Here is an 18,755-nt window from a genome sequence, read left to right on the forward strand (position 1 = left end):
CTATTTTGTCTCCGGCAGGAAATTGTAACCGTTACTTATAACCGTTATTTATAACTACTGAACAAAAGTAACGGAGACTGTTATAACAGTTACAAGAAAATAACCGTTTGTCACATCCCTACTGGAAGATATTAATCCATTGCAATTTTGACTTTTACATTGCCTGCGTTTAGCCGGGACAGCGCTGGAGTAGCGATTCATTTTTGCTGAGTTACAGCAGCTGTTAGTGGCTGAACGACCAGACTGCAAAATGTCCGCTTTGTTTACAAAGAAACATGCCATTGTTCTGTCTACTCCGGCACCATTGGTTGATGTCAAAGACGTTATAATGGTTGATGTCTACCCCCTCCACTTTTGCTGGCTAGCAGCAGGCTTGCAGCGAAAAAAATTTTGCTACGAAAAATGGCGCCCGCTATTTCAGCGCTGTCGGCCAGCAAGGCGTTCAGTGCTGTCTCAATTTCAGCGCTACCGCAGCGCTGTCCCGGCTGAACGCAGCCATTCTCTAATGGGAAGTTTATTTTTATTCTAATAATCCTTAAAGGTAAGTGTCTACATCCATCAATATTGCCAGTCTTTATCTGCGTGTATTTATTATTCGAGTGTGATTTGATATTTCATTTTCGATTTTAAGGATCTTCTGTAAACGTGTTTTCCAATGTAATGCAGCTAATAAGTATATTGCCATACATTTATGATTAGCAAACTTAGGTTCTTGATTTCGCATTTATGGAAACCGAATAATAATAATAATATCGATTAGGAAGTGGCAATTCGAGCGACACGTTTTCATTCTGATTCCTACTATTTGTTTGGCAAGTGAAAGAGATTCTGGTTTCCTAGTTATTATTTACCGGTACGTTTTCACTATGACCATGTACTCGTTAATATTTTAGCGCAATTTTGTATTATTCTTTATATGTCTGCAAGCTTGCCACAAGTAGAATAGAACGTTGCATAATGGGACATGTTTAATGTAGCTAGAGACAAAGTAAATGAGAAACGAGCGTTGAGGTAGTTTGTTATGTTTTATTTAACGACGTTCGCAACTGCAGAGGTTATATCAGCGTCGCCAGATGTGCCGGAATTTTGTCCCGCGGGAGTTCTTTTACATGCCAGCAAATCTAATGACATGACCTGTCGCATTTAAGCACACTTAAATGCCATCAACCTGGCCCGGGATCGAACCCGCAACCTTGGGCATAGAAGGCCCAGCGCGGTAATTTGATAGAAGACGGGCACTTGGTTGCATGTAGTAAGCATTACCAACTTTTTTATTTCAGAGTTAAATGTTAGTGATTTTTAGTGTTTTTTTATGTTAGTTCTAGGTTTTTTTATACTAGGTGTCGCCGTGATTTTCTTTTAATTTGATTGGTTATAGTTGTCATTTGTTTTAGAATTTTCATTCATTTTGAATGCATAATGACGGTGTAAATTGTTCTTGGTTGTTTGACGTGAGTGGTGTTATGTCGTGTCTGGTGGCTAAAGCTACTGAAAGTTTATCATTTTATGATTTTCTTTCGATTTGATTGGTTATAGTTGTCACTTGTTCTAGAATTTTCATTAATTTTGAATGAATAATGACGTTGTCAGTTCTTGGTTGTTTGACGTGAATGGTTGTTATATTGTATCTGATGGCAAAAACTATTGAAAGTTTGTCATTTTATGATATTTGTGAAAGATGTGTGAACTTAGAACAAAGTATTAAATTTTGTGTTGATTTTGGTTTAGTTCTTTCGCTGGTGAATAAGAATTGTGTTCAGTGTTGAGGAGAAAACTGTTTTCTGTGGTTTAAAGGAATTATTTACTAAATTTTCTGTATAAGTTAATGTGTAATAAGTGTTCGAAGAGAATTTCATTTTGTGTTAATACATGGTTTATTTATGCGAAGTTTATTGTACGACAAAGTGTTGGTTCAGTGCTTTATTGCCTGCATAGTTTGTTTAGATTCCCTTAAAGCCTGTGTCATATACTGGAAGTGAAGTGGTTGTCGTTGAAGACTTCAATGAGAATTGAATTTTATTTGATAAAGTGTTAAATTATTATGTTTTGTTTTGTATTTTAGTGATTTTTGGGGGTAAAGTGCGGACGAAAACTGCCAGAAATATACTGCCAACTATGAAGTTCGAATGCCACCAAACGCCAAAAAAATCAAAGGTGAAAAATTAATTATATTTTAATTTTTTTCTGAGGGCTTGTTCCTCTTCAAAAACATGGATATATATTTGATTTTCCATCTTTGTTTTTGTGATGTTTGGTGACATTTGAACTTCGTAGTTGGCAGAACGTTTTTTGGTAGTTTTCGTCAGCAATGTTGGATTTTGCCCGTCTTCTAGCAAATTACCGCATTTTATAGGGAAAAATTTGAAGAAAAGAAAATTGTTCGGAAATGTAGTAAATTACGTGTGGAATGAGAGGTGCGTGGTAATGTAAGTGAAGACATTGTAGTCTCTAGTGAAGAAATGGAACGTAGGGACATTAAAGAGACGATACCATTGATATATAATGCATTTTTCACTACATTTACGAATTATTTCAATGAATGTTTTCCAGTCAAGGTGGTGAAAAAATGTAAAAGTAAAAATATGTGGATAACTCAGGGAATTAAAATATCATGTGCTAGAAAAAGGAATCTATATTTAATGAGTAGGAATAGTGATGATCCTCATGTTCTTAATTACTACAAGAATTGCTGTAAAACTTTGACAAAAGTTATAAAAGATGCAAAGAAAATGTATCTGAATGAAAAAATACAAAATTCAGATAATAAGATTAAAACTATTTGGGATATTATTAAAAATGAAACTAATCGATATTCAAAGAGTGAAAATGTTACTTGCATTAATATCAATGATAGTAAAATAGATAACCCAAAATCAATTGCAAATCATTTTAACGACTTCTATATAAATATTATTCAGAACTTAAACATTCAAGATTGTGCAGAAGATGCTGCACTTGGTTACCTAACTGATGCATTTAACACTGAGTTTTTAGGTCTCAAATTTATTCCCACTACCGCAGCAGAAATCATGCATGTGATAAAACAACTAAAAACAAAATATTCCTCTGGATATGATGAAATTCCAAGTAAAGTTCTGAAAGCTTGTTCTGAAATATTATCCCCTCCGTTAAGCTATCTATGCAATTTGTCAATGCAATGTGGTATTTTTCCAGAAAGACTCAAATATTCAATAGTAAAACCAATATACAAAAAGGGAGATAAATGTACTATTGCTAATTACAGACCCATATCATTATTAACAACATTTTCAAAAGTGTTTCAGAAAGTTATGTATAATAGATTATATCATTACCTGGAGTCCAACAATATATTAGTTTTAGAACAGTTTGGATTTAGAAAACAAAAATCGACAGAGAATGCTGCTTTTAGTTTGGTGGATGAAATACTAAATTCATTAAATTCGAAACTACATGTAGGTGGGATTTTTTGTGACTTGGCTAAAGCATTTGATTGTGTAGACCATAGTATATTAGTAAAAAAATTGAAGTTTTATGGTATTAAAGATGAGATGTTGGGTTGGTTTACATCGTACTTATCAAATAGAAAACAAAAAGTAGAAATAAATGTACCAAATAGTCATAAAGTTACTTATTCAGAATTTAGAAATATTAAACATGGTGTTCCACAGGGGTCAATTTTAGGTCCATTGTTGTTTCTAGTTTATATTAATAATTTAGCCGTGACCATAAACAATTCATCCCATGTAATTTTATTTGCAGATGATACAAGTGTAATTATTTCAAGCAAACAATACGATCATTTTATAAACACTTCTAATACAATGCTGAATCTAATGAATGAATGGTTCCATGCAAATAAACTAGCACTTAATGTTGATAAAACCAGTGCAGTCAAATTTAGTACACACAATAGTGCTCAGGTTTCCTACAGTATTCGATTAAATGGAACTCATCTCAAAGAATCTATAAGCACAAAGTTTCTTGGTTTAGAATTGGATAATCACTTGAACTGGAAAACGCATATAGAATGTATTACTCGTAAATTGAGCTCTGCCTGTTATGCATTAAGATCCTTATCTACTATTGGTGATATAAACTTACTTAAAATGTCATACTTTGCATATTTTCACTCTGTAATGAAATATGGATTAATATTCTGGGGTAACTCGTCTGAAGCTGAACACGTTTTTGTTTTACAAAAGAAAGCTATCAGAATAATGACCGGTGTGCATAAAAGGACCTCATGTAAAAATATTTTCCGAAACTTAGAAATCTTGACTTTACCTTGTGAATACATTCTTTCCCTAATGATGCTGTATATTAAGAACCAAGATAAATTCAGTACTAATCAAGACATTCATCATTTTAATACAAGACATAAATCAGATCTTCATCTACCCTCTGTTAGTCTAAGCTGTTTTAAAAAAGGAGTTCGCTATTCATGTATAACAGTCTTCAATGCACTGCCTAATTATCTTAAAGATTTGAAGAACAACGAGAAAAGGTTCAGAAAAGAATTAACCAAATTTCAACATACTCATACCTTCTACACAATTGATGAATTGTTTATGCTTGTGAATTGAATTATTCTACTTAAATGACATGTACAATTTTATATAGCTCAACTAAAATATGTTTTTATATTGACTTAATCTGTTTACTATGTATTGTATTTTTTGTTTAGCATAACTGATGAATTGTATGTACTGTAAATTGAATAGTATACTGTATAGGTCAACTGATGAATTGTTTAAGCTTATAAATTGAATTAATCTACTTCATATGAATTGTATAGCTTAACGAAAATAAGTTTGTAAATTGAACTAATTTGATTGTATATGTTTGTATAGTTTGGCTGATGAATTGTATATGTTCTTAAAATGATTACTAGTCTGTGTAGCTCTACTGATGAATTGTATATAGACCTACTGTAAATTGAATGGTAATATGTATAGCTCAACTGATGAATTGTTTATGATTATAAATTGAATTAATCTACTTGATATTAATTGCACAAATTTGTATAGCTTAATGAAAGTATGCTACTTTGTATTGTATATATTTGTATAGTTTTGGCCGATGAATTGTATATGCTTTAAATTGAATAGTAATCTATATAGCTCTACTGATAAATTGTTTGTGTTTGTAATTTGAAGTAGTTTGCATGATATGTATTATCAATTTCTGTATATCACAACTGGTTGAATTGTTTATGCCTTAAATTTAATTAAATTGTTTTGTATTATAATATAGCTCAACTTATGAATGATCGTTTGCGTTTGTAAATTTAATAATCTGATTGGCTATGTATTGTATACTTTTAGTAGAGCCCATCGATGTAGCTCAGTCGACAGACTCGCTGGGCTGCTGATCCGGAGCTGCGTTCGGGCTTGGGTTGGATCCCCCTTTGGACTTTGGTTTCTTCGGAGGTTTTCCCCAGCCATGGGACTGAGGCCGGATGGTCTATGGCGAGTCCTTGGCATCAACCCCTTTGATTTTATTACCTGGTTGGGTTTTTCCGAGGTTTCCCCCACCGAAAAGGCAAATGCCGGGTAATATTTTGGCGAATCCTCGGACCTCATCTCATCTCACTACATCTCGCCAAAATGTAAAAAAAAAATGTAAAAAAATTGTACAAAATTGTAAAAATTGTAGAAAATTACTAAATTGTAAAACTATAAAAATTTGTAAAAATTGTAATTGTAATATTGTAAAATGTTGACATGTTCCACATCTTAAAGCTTCATTGCTCATGTAAGATCTATGGAATAAAATAAATGAATGAATGAATGAATGAATGACATTACTTATAGTTGAGCCTGTAAATGTGTACGTGTATATAATCAATTTATCTTTTAAATATTCAAATAAGAGCCGATTTCGTCAGGCTTATTTAACTTTGTCACTTATAGTCTTTCTGATTGGCACTTACATAGAAATTGAATTTCACCATCACAAATTGGGATTTATGCTCTCCTTAAACTACATTTAAGTTAATTGGTCAATATTTGGTCAATTAAATAATTAATTCTGCATTAACGTCAATTTTTTTTATTATCGTGAGAAGAATGGTGAGTTTGATTTATTTGAAAATGATGATTTCTGACGAACATGGACGAGTATAATTTCCGAAAGAAAAGATTATTTAGTGCAATGGACTAAAAATATTTAGAAGTTCTGTTTAGGTTAAGCAATAATTAAACATTGTATAATCTGAATAGTACAGATTCTGATTTATAACTTGTAACTTGAAAGTAAGAACGATACTTCATAATATTATTTAAATGATACAATTATTAAAGAAACGTTATTCCATCTGCGGTTGCCTAAAATAAGGCTACTAAAGTTATATGAATAACATATTTACCATGTAGGCCAAGAATTACGTTTGATGGCGTTAGAATAGCTCAAAACTATCAAGTGTTTCAATTTTGCTTGTAGCAGGATATTTCATTGCATCTACTTTCATATTATTCCTATTTTGTCTTAAATATTGCTGAAGACATTGGAATGAGGTTTTCTTGTATTTGCTTTCTCTTTGTACTTATTTGCAACCCTTCTTCTTTTCTTATAAAATTTACACATCCGTCTTTTTGTTTTCGGTTATTTTATTATGTTTTGCGGTTAGCTCTGTATATACGAAATTTTCTTGTCGTAATATAACAAATGAGCTCAATATGTAAGTCACTGCTTACAATAGCAAGGTACATGGCCTCGGAATTACGATTTCACTATAATTCCGAAGGCCATGATGAGTTAATTGAGAATTAAATGAATTGCACATCACAAAAAACACAAGAATACAACAGAAACACAAGAACAGAAAAAATACATCACACTAACATACAACACAGAGAAGAATGGAACCTCATTCAAGAAATTAACTAACAACATTACATACAGATCGAATAATACTCTACAAAAATCTCTCAGCACACAAACAACACAAGCAAACAAATACAACCACACAGATATACAAACTCAAATGCATCACCTGCATGAACTTCTACATAGGACAGACAGGCAGATCATTTCAAAGACGTTACAGAGAACACATCACAGCCATCACTACAAAACAATTCCACATATGCAGAACACATCACAAATGTTAACCATCCCTACAGAGACATGAACACAGACATGGAAATTTTATATATTCAACTAAAAAGCGAGAAACTATACACAATATAATAATACAAAATATATAAACACACAAAAACACATCCAAATAAACTTCTCAACACACAACTCAATTTCAAAACACATACACACTCTTTGACTGCACATTACACTTCACAAAAACACCCTCACGGAGAACACAAACAAAAGGCACCAAGACCAGCACCAACCAGTTCTGAAGTTGTCCATTACAGGCTGAAACTAGTTAACCAGAAACTGTAATATTTAACACGCGAAAGCTATGTAATACACATCAAACGTGATACAGTGTAAAAAGTTATGTAATCACGATGTTTAATAGATGTTATTTTAAACGTCTATTAGTATGGGGAAATGCAAACATATGAAACACGATTTCACTTCCGTATTTAAGTTAAATTACAATTAGTTAATTGTGGCTTAGAGCTTCTTGGTAAAAAGGGTCTCAATATTACAAATAAAAGCGATAATTATAAAAAGTGCTGGAAGCTATAGTAAAAAAGAAATACTTAAATATTATTACATTGATTGTTATAAATTTTGAGCGATCCCTTTATAGCCAACATAGGTTTTTTGAAGAAATTTCGTTTGAGAAGCTTATCCAAGTGTTTCCATTTTATACCACTAGTTCCAGCTACCATGCCGTAGTTGTGAATTGTTTTGATGTGCGTTTTTTTTTAAGATAATACGGAATTGTAGTACATTATGCTTAACATACTATGACCTCGCCGCATTCAGTATAGTGGAATCTAATAAATTTCTCTTTTCATATCAGGATTGTGAATTTTGTTGGGAAGCGTGTGTCAGATGAATGCGTCGGCGTTGATCGTGAAGAGACCAGTTGTCACAGTGTGGCAGCCACAATGGTGACAATTCAAATTTAGCGAAAACCATAGTTCTATCAAATGCAATTTATGCAATGAGGTTTTCGTAACAGCTCAATCACTCAAAGTTCATTCTGATTTACATACAAACAAGAAGTCGTTCCAATGTGATGTCTGTGACAAGTATTTTTTTAAATTGTGTGACGTAAATAAGCATGCAGTCCTTCACACTGGCTGGAAGCCGTATCATTGCAATGTGTGTGGGAAGTCATTAAGAAACTCATGGAATTTGAAAATGCATTCACGTTTGCATACATGGGAGAGACCATTCAAATGCGAAACGTGTGGAAAATGTTTCTTAGAATTGGGAGTTTTAAACACATTTACGGATACACAGAAGCGAAAGGCCTTTCACATGCGAGGTGTGCGGAAAATGTTTCCTAGCATTGAGGGATTTAAAGACACATTCACGGAAACACACGGACGACGGGCCATTCAAATGCGAGGCGTGTGACAAGAGTTTCCTGCAAAAGTCTTATTTAAAGAGTCATGTTCTAATTCATACCGTCGAAAGGCCATTCAAATGCGAGGCATGTGGCAAGAGATTCGTGGAAAAAGTCTCGTTTAAAAGACTCATGTTCGCGTACATACTGGCGAAAGGCAATTCAAATGCGATGCATGTGACAAGAGTTTCGTGGAGAAGTCTCAATTAAAGACCCATGTTCGCATACATAGGGGCGAAAGGCCATTCAAATGCGAGGTGTGTGCCAAGAGTTTCGTGGCGAAGTCTCATTTAAAGACTCATGTTCGCATTCATACCGGCGAAAGGCCATTTAAGTGCGAAATGTGTGGGTAGTGTTTTTCTCAAAAGGGACTTTTAGTCAAGCATGCTCGGATACATACTGGCGAAAGACCATTTAAATGCAATGTGTTTTGGAAAGGTTTCTCGCAATCGGGATCATTACGCATACATGGAAGCAAACACACTGGCGAAAGGCCATTCAAATGCGATGTGTGTGGGAAATGTTTTGCAGAAAAGAGACGGTTATGTATTCATACACGGGTGCACACTTAAGAGAGGCCATTCTATTGTGATGAGTATAGGAAGTGTTCTTGTTTATATTGGCACATTTAAAGTAACATGCATACACAGACAAAGCCATTGGAATGCGAGGTGTGTGAAGATTTGTTTACACATACGAGACACAATTTAAATGCGACTATTTGGAAATCTACAAAAGACTAAACTTCCCCACATATTCGAAAGATTTTAAGGAACATGTTCCAAGTTTAAAGGAAGGTCATATTAGTTTACACGGCAATATACATTTATAGTGAACATTTTTTGTGTTGCGACCCCTCTAAATGCGTGTGCATATTCGGGGGAAGCTGCAGCCACAAGAGGATAAATGTCATCCTCAGGTCTCTTCCGTGTGCATGCGCTATCTTCTGATCGCCGATGTTAGCATAAAATGCAGATATAGTCTGATGTGGTGTAATTCAGATGTTGAATTTTTTGCGCCTTTTGTGCAGGACAGTTTTATTTTATGGTGATAGCATTAACAAATCTATAATAATATAAGTAATAACAATAATAATAATAATAATAATAATAATAATAATAATAATAATAATAATGAAAAGCATCAAGGATCTAGCAAAAGCTTTTTATTGCATAGATTACACATCTCCTAAACAATTTATTTATGATGATTGGGACATGCATTTCTTTATGGATTTATCAGAAACATTTTATTGTATAGAATACAGTTCACACATTTCCTAGACGACAAAGTACATATATTGATGTTCGGGTACACCACTGCTATGTAACCAATAATTATAAATGGTACAAATTGACGACTTTGAAAATGGTGATACAATCTAATCAGATAAGAAGGTAATAACATTTGGTGTAGGTACCCGAGGACTCCATCTTGGAACCACTGTTCTTTATAAAATAAAAGTAAATCTAAATAAGACAGAATACATGATTGCAAATAATGATGTAATCGAAGTTGAAGGACATAATGGAAAACAGAGTAAGTTGAAAAATTTAAATAATTGGGTATAGTGTTACAACAAGTAAGATCATCAAAATTAGAAGTAGATATGCGGAAATATCCAAGGAAATGAGCTTTTGGGATGTTGAATTCCTTACTCTGGAGCAACAATGTATGGACTAAAAGAAACAAAATTATTTATAAAGATATATTGTTTCATATATGCAGCACAGACTAGGGCAATAAATAGGGTACAAGAAGGATAATTAAGAGCCATATAAATGGACTTTTGGAGAAGAGTACCTAGAAAAGTCTAAGACGGAATATTTAAGGCATATAATATAAAGGGAAACAATGAATGTAGAAAATATGTATTACAGGTAGTAGTTACAAATGAAAATAGGGAATTGAAGATAGAAAAATAAAAAGAATTTGATGATGGGAACTAGAAGGAAGGCATAGGAATGGAAGACGGACTGAGAAATAAATGGAAGGAGTTGGTCTGTGTAGGGGCTGAAAAGATTACAAAATGAATATATGTTGGATAAGGAACAGTTGTACCAAAATGAACAAATTTATTTCATGGCTTATAAGTTTGTTTGGTTGAGGAAAACTTCAGCATTGTATAAAATCCTAATAAAAAATAATGTATTTTAGGTGTTGACTTCTCTATATTGATGTACAGCAGCCATGCACACAGGAAGGGATAATAATTACACAATTTGATCCTTAAGTTTCTTCAACAAATATTTATGCTGATTCATACTGTACCTTTGTGTTAAAATTTAAAAAATCTAAAAAAGACCCCACTCTTGTTAATATGCGGTTCCTTTTAATACGAGGAATTACAATTCACAGCTGGTATTGAATTCTTTTGTTAGTATTTTTGAAGCACACTGTAAATGTTTGTATGGAACATTTTTGTATTGGCAATAGTATTATTAAATTGGGACATTTTTCTTATGTACTTGTTATTTTAACCCCTTTTTTCATAGGCTATTTAATGGCTGATCTGATTGCCATGAAACTCGCTATGTAACATAAGTTACTTCTCACCTTTCTTCATTTGGACCATTTTGGTTCGGACAATTTTAATTTGGGAATTTACATTTTGGAAGTTTATGTTTTGTAATTTTTTTCACGTTGGACATTTTATACGTTTGACATGTTTGGTTTGCACATATTTGTATTGGACATTTCTGCTTCGGACTTTTTATTTTGTATAGATTTGTATTGGACATTTTTGTGTTTAGATATTTTACATTTTGGACATTTTCCTTTTGACACTATAATTGTGGCTCAGTCGCACCACCACCATATAAGTCACGGCTCCCTTAATCATAGAGGAACGCCTTGGAATTTTATGTTTCATTTTCTTAACTGCGAAGAAGGGCTAACTGTTCTTTATTTTCATTTTAATAGTTCTTAAAGGGAAGTCTGCATCCGTCAGTGTTGCAAGTTGTTCTCTGCGATGTATTTATCACTCGAGTCTGATTTTATATTTCATTTTAGATTTTAATGGTCTCCTGTAAGCCTCTATGCAATGTAATGCAGGTAAGTATGAATATTGACATACCAGTAGCCTACACATATTTATGATTATCAAACTTAGGTTTGGAAACTGAATTATTATATAGAAAGAGAAGTGGCAATTCTAGAGACACGTTTTCATTCTCATTCCTACTATTTGTTTGCGAAGTGAAAGAAATTTTACCTATGCTTCCCTATTTATTATTTACCATTTCACTATGACCGTGTATAAAAGTAGTACATGGTCTTCATTGATATTGCAGCGAAATTTTGTCTCATTCTTTATATATTTGCAAGCTTGCCTCAGGTGCAATAGAATTTAGCATAAAGGGACTTTTTAGTGTGGCTAGAGACAAATTAAATGACAATTAGCGTTGTGGAAACGCGATTTTTGGAGTGAAAATGGTTGAATTTCGTAAAGGTTATCTTGATAAAATTCAAAAGTTAAGGATCTTAGAGGGAAATATTTCAAGCAAGCAAAATTGTTCGGAAATGTAATTCACGTATGTAATGAGGCCGTGTCCTGAAGCTATATATTCAGCTGAAGTGAACTAGATTGTTGACAAAATTGCCGGATGTGACATCAGAAATTACGATCCAAAGTTACGTAGTGAATAGCAATCAACTCCGTAGTAGCTAGTAATTGAAAATCCTTGCTTGATTGTTGACTTGTATACTAAACAAACATGGATACTTCATTAACAATTGGGTGTTATAAAATCTGATGGTGCTTTGGAAATAAAATGTGAGTTCAATGTAGAATAACAGGTTAACTTGGAATATTGACATGGTTGGTATCTGCGTTACATTTTTTTAATATTGTAATATTTCATGCTTTTACCTTGTCCACATTTATTTCGATTGTTGACAGCCAAACGTAATTTTCATAGATACCTTTTGAACATCTTTTACAATTCTATATCTTTCTACGTTTCTTTTGTATCTTCTCAGGAAATTACCATTCTGTTCATAAACCTGAGACTTAAGTTTCATGAACTGTTTATTGGAAAATTGTTTATAAACAAATAATTCGAATTTCCAAAAAATATCAGCTGATAACTCATAATTAAACTGCATTAGAACACTGCCTTCTTAATTTAGAGCCATACCTTAATTTCATGGGTTTCAGAAAAATAGTCTATGAAGAAGGCCATGATTCCAGCTTACATGTTCAAAGCTCTCTAGTGTGTAGTTTACAAGTTAGCTGGGTGCTAGTTATTTGCATGCAGTTTAGACTTGATCTTTGAGACACGACCTGAGAGTTGTGTGGTAATGGAAGTGCGGACGTTATGGTTTGTAGTGAAGGAATGGAACGAAGGGACATTAAACAGACGATACGATGTAATGTGAAAAACACGAAACATGCATTAATTGATTAACCACTGGAATGTAGTGAAGCACAACAAATAATTAATTATAAAGTTTCTATATTGTAACTTCGTTTCCACGTCAGTCATTACATTAAGTAGCCAGTACTGACAACATTACTAAAGAAAATTTACCAGGTTTTGAATATCCTGTCGAGATACATATATGCCAGGCATAACAAAACGCTAAACTAATCTGTCATAGCTTAGTATATACAAAACCATACCAAAACCCGAAACTAACCTAACCTTATCTGTCACAGATTCGTATATGCAAGGCAAAGTGTGAGTATACACTAGCATGAAATATTTGTAATATCATGAAAGTTATATTGGTATGAGAGGTACGATGATTGAAGGTGCATAAGCGAAATGGACAGGGAACTAATTCAGTGCTCGTTTAACCAGCGAATAGGGATTATAAAGAATGGACACTGAGCGAATTTTTTCTGTGTTTTGTTTTTCTGTGTGCCGGCGTTTAGTTGCACTTTCAAGTGCTAGAGGTTAGTGTAATCGAGCATATGCAAAGATAATAATTGAGAATAGAGTTGAGACACAGGATCCAAGCATCACCTACCTTATTGCATAATCCAGTAACACTTTGCTTCAAATAAATTCAAGTTAACGGCTTTTCCTTATTTATCAGTGACAAACTAGTTGTAATAATAATTTTTTATATTTCAGATATAATATATCATTTTATAAAATTATGTATCTAATTCGTTTAATAGTTATGTATTGTATAATATAATATAAGGATATGATTTTACTTCTCATAAGAGTTTTGTTTTTCCATTTTCAGTGCTATCAAATCATTACATATTTCAATTGTTGTTGAGATCAACGTCTCAACTCTCATTATAAAGGAACTCTAGAGTCTAGACATTACAGTTAAGGACGGATTTATTATTTTATGGATCCAATTTATTTAATTTGAGTACATAATGTACCTAGATGTATTAATTATATGAAGGGTACACGGGAAAAACGAACAAGGTCCATCAAAAATCGAAATTGAGTTAATAATGCTATCTTATAGTGGAAAGAAAGTACTATCATGTGGTCTAGCTAGTAATAAGAAATCATCATTCTTGACATTCCACTACGTCGATTTATATTAAATACACACATAACTAAGTATTAAGTGCTTAAACTTTAAAATTCGTTTTCTCGAAACTTTATAAAATGGACCTTGATCGTTATTCCCGTGTACCCTTCATATGTGTTATATTTCCGCTGTGTCGACTGCTAGCTGGTGTAATGTCAGCGCCAACTCTAGGGAGAAAGCAGAATCTCACGCTGTAGTTGGCTTGAAGTTCATTGAAATCAGTCCGGCTACATCCAAGGTACCGACGCGAAGTGTCCATTCTTTATAATCCCTATTTGCGGGTTTAACCGTAACGAGTCAGGGCTCGCTCATAGGAAAAACTCCGCGGCGCGGGGGAAAGCGTAACTGATCGCACCGTATTTTTACAAATGTAATCTTCATCTTACGATGTTGGATGACGTATAAACGTCCGTTGATGTGACATATTAATGAATTTAAATACTATTATAGTCACCATGGCATGATTAATGAATTTAAATACTATTATATTCACCATGGCATGATTGTGACTATAATAGTATTAAAATTCATTAATACGTCACATCAACGGACGTTTATACGTCATCCAACATAGTAAGATGAAGATTACATTTGTAAAGTTTCTTCCCACCCATAAGCAGTGTTGACTAGATCAGACGCTATGGACAGTACTCTATAAAAGAGTCGCCAGTATGAAAGGATAATTCCAAGGCTTTGGCGTGAGATGATCTCGATAGCTCAGTGGTAGAGCGCCTGGCCGGAGTACAGGAAGTCGCAGGTTCGAATTCCGCTCGAGGTTGTGGAATTTTTCTTTCATACCATGGCATGATTGTGACTATAATAGTATTTAAATTCATCGTATTTTTACGTTTATTATGTCTCCGTATTTACAAATTTGCCATGTTCACTGCAAAACTGAAGTATATTATAGTTTAAACCAGGGTTTAAAACGCTCGTTCACAGCGTCACTACCGGTAACAATACACTAATTTTGCTGCTAAGTAGTTTTGTCTGAAGGAGTCCATAAAGATGAAAAACATATTACATAAATTTTTATACTTCCTTTTGTCCCTGTTATCCGCTGTGACGTCATTTTTAAATTCCTCGTGCAAAGACTTTTTGCCAGTAAACTTTGTTTGCAATTTCCTGTAACATCTTCTTTAAAAAAAACTCTTGATACAAGATTTTTAAATGAGACTATACTTCGATTTCAGTTTTCTGTGAATTGAATTACATTTATTCTGTATAAAAAGCTTCTGAAACTGTTAACGCTACATTCGTGAAATTTGTTACACATTCCTTAGGCATTTTAATAAACACTTCTCTTGAATAGAAATTTGGTATTTTGTTGAATTTAAAAAATGTGCCTACGAATTTCTATAAAAGTATATCTAAAATTCATTCTTAACGTGTAGTAATTGTGGATAATAAAATTTTGGCGACGAATATCAAAAGTGTGCTCAATACATTTTAAAGATTGTGTATTTAGGAGCAAAATGGGATAGAGATATTGTATTTATCATTAAAAGTAGCTACGAGATATCCACATTATTGTATGACTGTTTCCTGTTTCTTTTTCTTTTTTAACTTGGGCGTTTTTTTTCTATTGAACTGATCTGGAATATAAGTTGATAGAGCAATCATATTTCCACATTAAAAATAATAAATAAAATTGGTGCGTTTATACTAGTAAAGAAAATGTCAAAATCCACTGCCTTCTCCACTTAAAAGTCATTATAAGATACATTGACCGTCCTTGCTATGAAAGTCTGGACGGACCGACATTCCGAGGCCCAGCCTGGTCCGACTCGATTTGAACCCGACGTGAAACCCAAATTTAGGTCATAGTTATCACCCGAGCCCTGGCCCGAAACCCGAAGATTACCAGATAAAGCAGAGGGCAGAGTCTATTGGGGTAAGGAAAAACTGTGAGACATATCACTTCAGTAGGAGGATGAGAAAGAGTAATTCACACATAAAACAAATAAACAATGATCTGTGTCAGAGACGGAGTAGAGACGAGACAAATGCCGTTACAAAATGTGAACCAAACTAAACAGTAATTTATGATACCGGTAGTCTATTGTTCTACATGGGTGTTGGATGGGCATCTAGTCAAGCACGTATTAAAATCTTCGTTTTATTATTAATCGGTCGCACAACAAAATGATTTACATTTCATTAAGGATCAAGCCTGCTCGAATTTCAACACAAGCCCGGCTCACGATCTTCACCCGAGCATGTGCAGACCTCTAACTTGCATCAACCAGATAAATGGAAGGAGGAAAATGTGGATAATTTGGATGTAATGCCCATTTGACTTATAATTTGATAATATTTCCGCGAAATTCGCGTAAAAAAATGTTGAAGTAATAGCTATAATAGTTTAATTTTAACTGAGAATGTGTCTGTCGTATGGAACACAGAGGAGAGCGTTCAGGCGTACTCTTAGCTTATTGTGAAGACATAATTTTGTCAATTTCATAATTTAATTCTCTGTAATTTCAAAACAAACTGCAATATTTAATATATGCCAGTTTTGCACTTACCTTGCCTCACTACTCTGAGCATTATCGCTTGTAGAGGAGTTAATACTGCCAGTGTATTCTGTTGGTTTGTGTGGCTTTATTCTGTAACCTGTATACACATGCCGTATATCAATAATATACATGCACAGTCTTTTGTTTCTCTGTTTGAAACATTTCCACGATGTATAGAAAATTATTAAGTATTTTCTTCACCATTTACAATATTACATAACCAGTAGCACATAACGGCAACTTGCTGTTAGAATTATGCATTTAGTTTTGAAACATCGCATTTAATGTATTTCTAACACCCTGATTTTAATACTTTGAAAATTGTCAGTACATTGCAAGATTTGTACAAAAGAAACAAAGCCTTTTTTAAACGAGTATAAACCGTAATTTCCCTCAACTATTCTCCAGGATGCCTCTCCGAATTTAATGGAGTTAGAGTCATACACACCGGTTGGGAACTCCTACTTCAGTTAGTGGTAGATACTTGTTTAAAAATTAGGTCTTTTTTTTTCTTTTTCTTTTACAAATCTTGCATTGTGCTGACAGTTTTCAAAGTATTCAAGTCAGGATGTTAGAAATACTTTGTGTGTCGCGCAGTCCCATGGAGTTTGTCGCGAAATTTTAAAATTGAACTATAAATTTTATGCCAGCTCATTCCGAGGCGAAGGTTACATTCAGTGTTGTGTAGGCGTTAGACTGTACGACATGTATTCAAATCAAGAGCTGGCAGAGATACACTTCATGTACGGTAAGGCGGACGGCAATGCTGCGCTGGCTCGTCGTTTGTACCAGGAGAGGTACCCACAGCGACAATGTCCAGATCGGAAGACATTTGTACGTCTCCATTACCGTCTGTGCGAGTATGGAAAATTTAACTGTCCTGGTTTGGGAAGGGGACGACCAAGATCTACAACTCCAGAAGTACAGGAGGATATTCTGGAGGCTGTGAACATGACTCCTATCAGCACACGAAGGATAGCATTGCAAGTCAGTGTTCCTCATACGACTGTCTGGAGACTGTTGAAAGAGTATCAATTGTATCCTTATCATTTGCAACGTGTACAGGCCCTGTCACCAGCAGATTACCCTGCACGAGTTAGGTTCTGTCAGTGGTTCTTGCAGCAGTGTGGTGTAAATCCGAACTTTCCTGCCTTAGTATTATTTACAGATGAAGCACAGTTCACACGAGATGGCATAAGAAATTTCCACAATCAGCATGTATGGGCGTACGAAAACCCACGTGCAACTGTTCCATCTCATCACCAGGTGCGGTTCTCCCTCAACATGTGGGCCGGTATCATTGGTGATCGATTAGTTGGACCCCATGTACTTGTAAACAGACTTACGGGGCAGGAAATCACAAACTTCCTGGAAAACACCATACCTCATGTTTTAGAAGACACTCCACTGACCAATCGTCAACACATTCACTTTTTGCATGATGGCACTTCTGCACACTTCAGTCGTACAGCTCGCCGGTACTTGGATCGAAGGTTTCCTGATCGATGGATAGGTAGAGGTGGCCCAAATGCTTGGCCTCCACGCTCACCTGATCAGAACCCTCTCGATTTCTACTTGTGAGGCCATTTAAAATCATTGCTTTATTCGTCTCCGGTGCCTGATTTGGAATCCCTTCGGAAATGAATTGTGGCATGTTCTGAGGACATACGCAAAACTCCTGGAGTTTGGGATCGTGTTCGCAGGTCAATGAGACATCGATGTGAGGTCTATATTCAAGCAGGAGGTGGACATTTTGAACATTTTCTGTAATGACAACGACCTGCGGAAAGAAAAACGTTCCAGTGAATTTCAATGTTGTGAAGGCCATAACTCGGAAATGAAGCATTTCCGGACACATGTTGTAATGAACTATTTTGATTGTCTACATGTGGGAAATACATACCTGAAATTATGCCCCGTATTTTTCAAACACCCTATATATATATATATATATATATATATATATATATATATATATATATATATGAGCGGGTGATAGTACGACTATTTTATCAAAAGTGCTTTATGTAGATTTTATCGTGAACAAACTTTAAGTCGAAAAAATACAATCTAAATAAACTTCTGGGTTAGATGACCGCAGTGCTTATTCAAATAATGTGAGGGAAAATTCCCTTCAAGTTTCACAAAAACGTAATGCGTTTCGTAAATATAATGATGAATACTTGTAATATGGTTTTATGTGGCGTGGAAATTAATATAAACAAAATCGCGAGTGTCTTATATGCGCAAATGTTTTGTCAAAC

The 18,755-nt window shown here is 34.3% G+C and overlaps 1 protein-coding gene across 3 annotated transcripts in view; it reads left to right on the plus strand.

Annotated features, from left to right (window-relative positions):
* LOC138691687 (zinc finger protein 665-like) overlaps nt 1-18,755 on the plus strand; it is an 83,124-nt gene that overhangs the window by 19,451 nt on the left and 44,918 nt on the right. Inside the window, exon 1 of one of the 3 annotated variants that reach the window (XM_069813933.1) lies at nt 44-541. The exons of 1 other annotated variant lie outside the window; for it this stretch is intronic. The gene's annotated coding sequence lies outside the window, so the exon portion shown is untranslated. Of the gene's footprint in view, nt 1-43; nt 542-11,363; nt 11,522-18,755 lie in introns of those variants that run through there. One more of the 3 variants, XM_069813932.1, reaches the window with a different exon arrangement.

Source organism: Periplaneta americana, chromosome 16 (assembly GCF_040183065.1).
Source record: "Periplaneta americana isolate PAMFEO1 chromosome 16, P.americana_PAMFEO1_priV1, whole genome shotgun sequence".
Lineage (NCBI taxonomy): Eukaryota > Metazoa > Arthropoda > Insecta > Blattodea > Blattidae > Periplaneta > Periplaneta americana.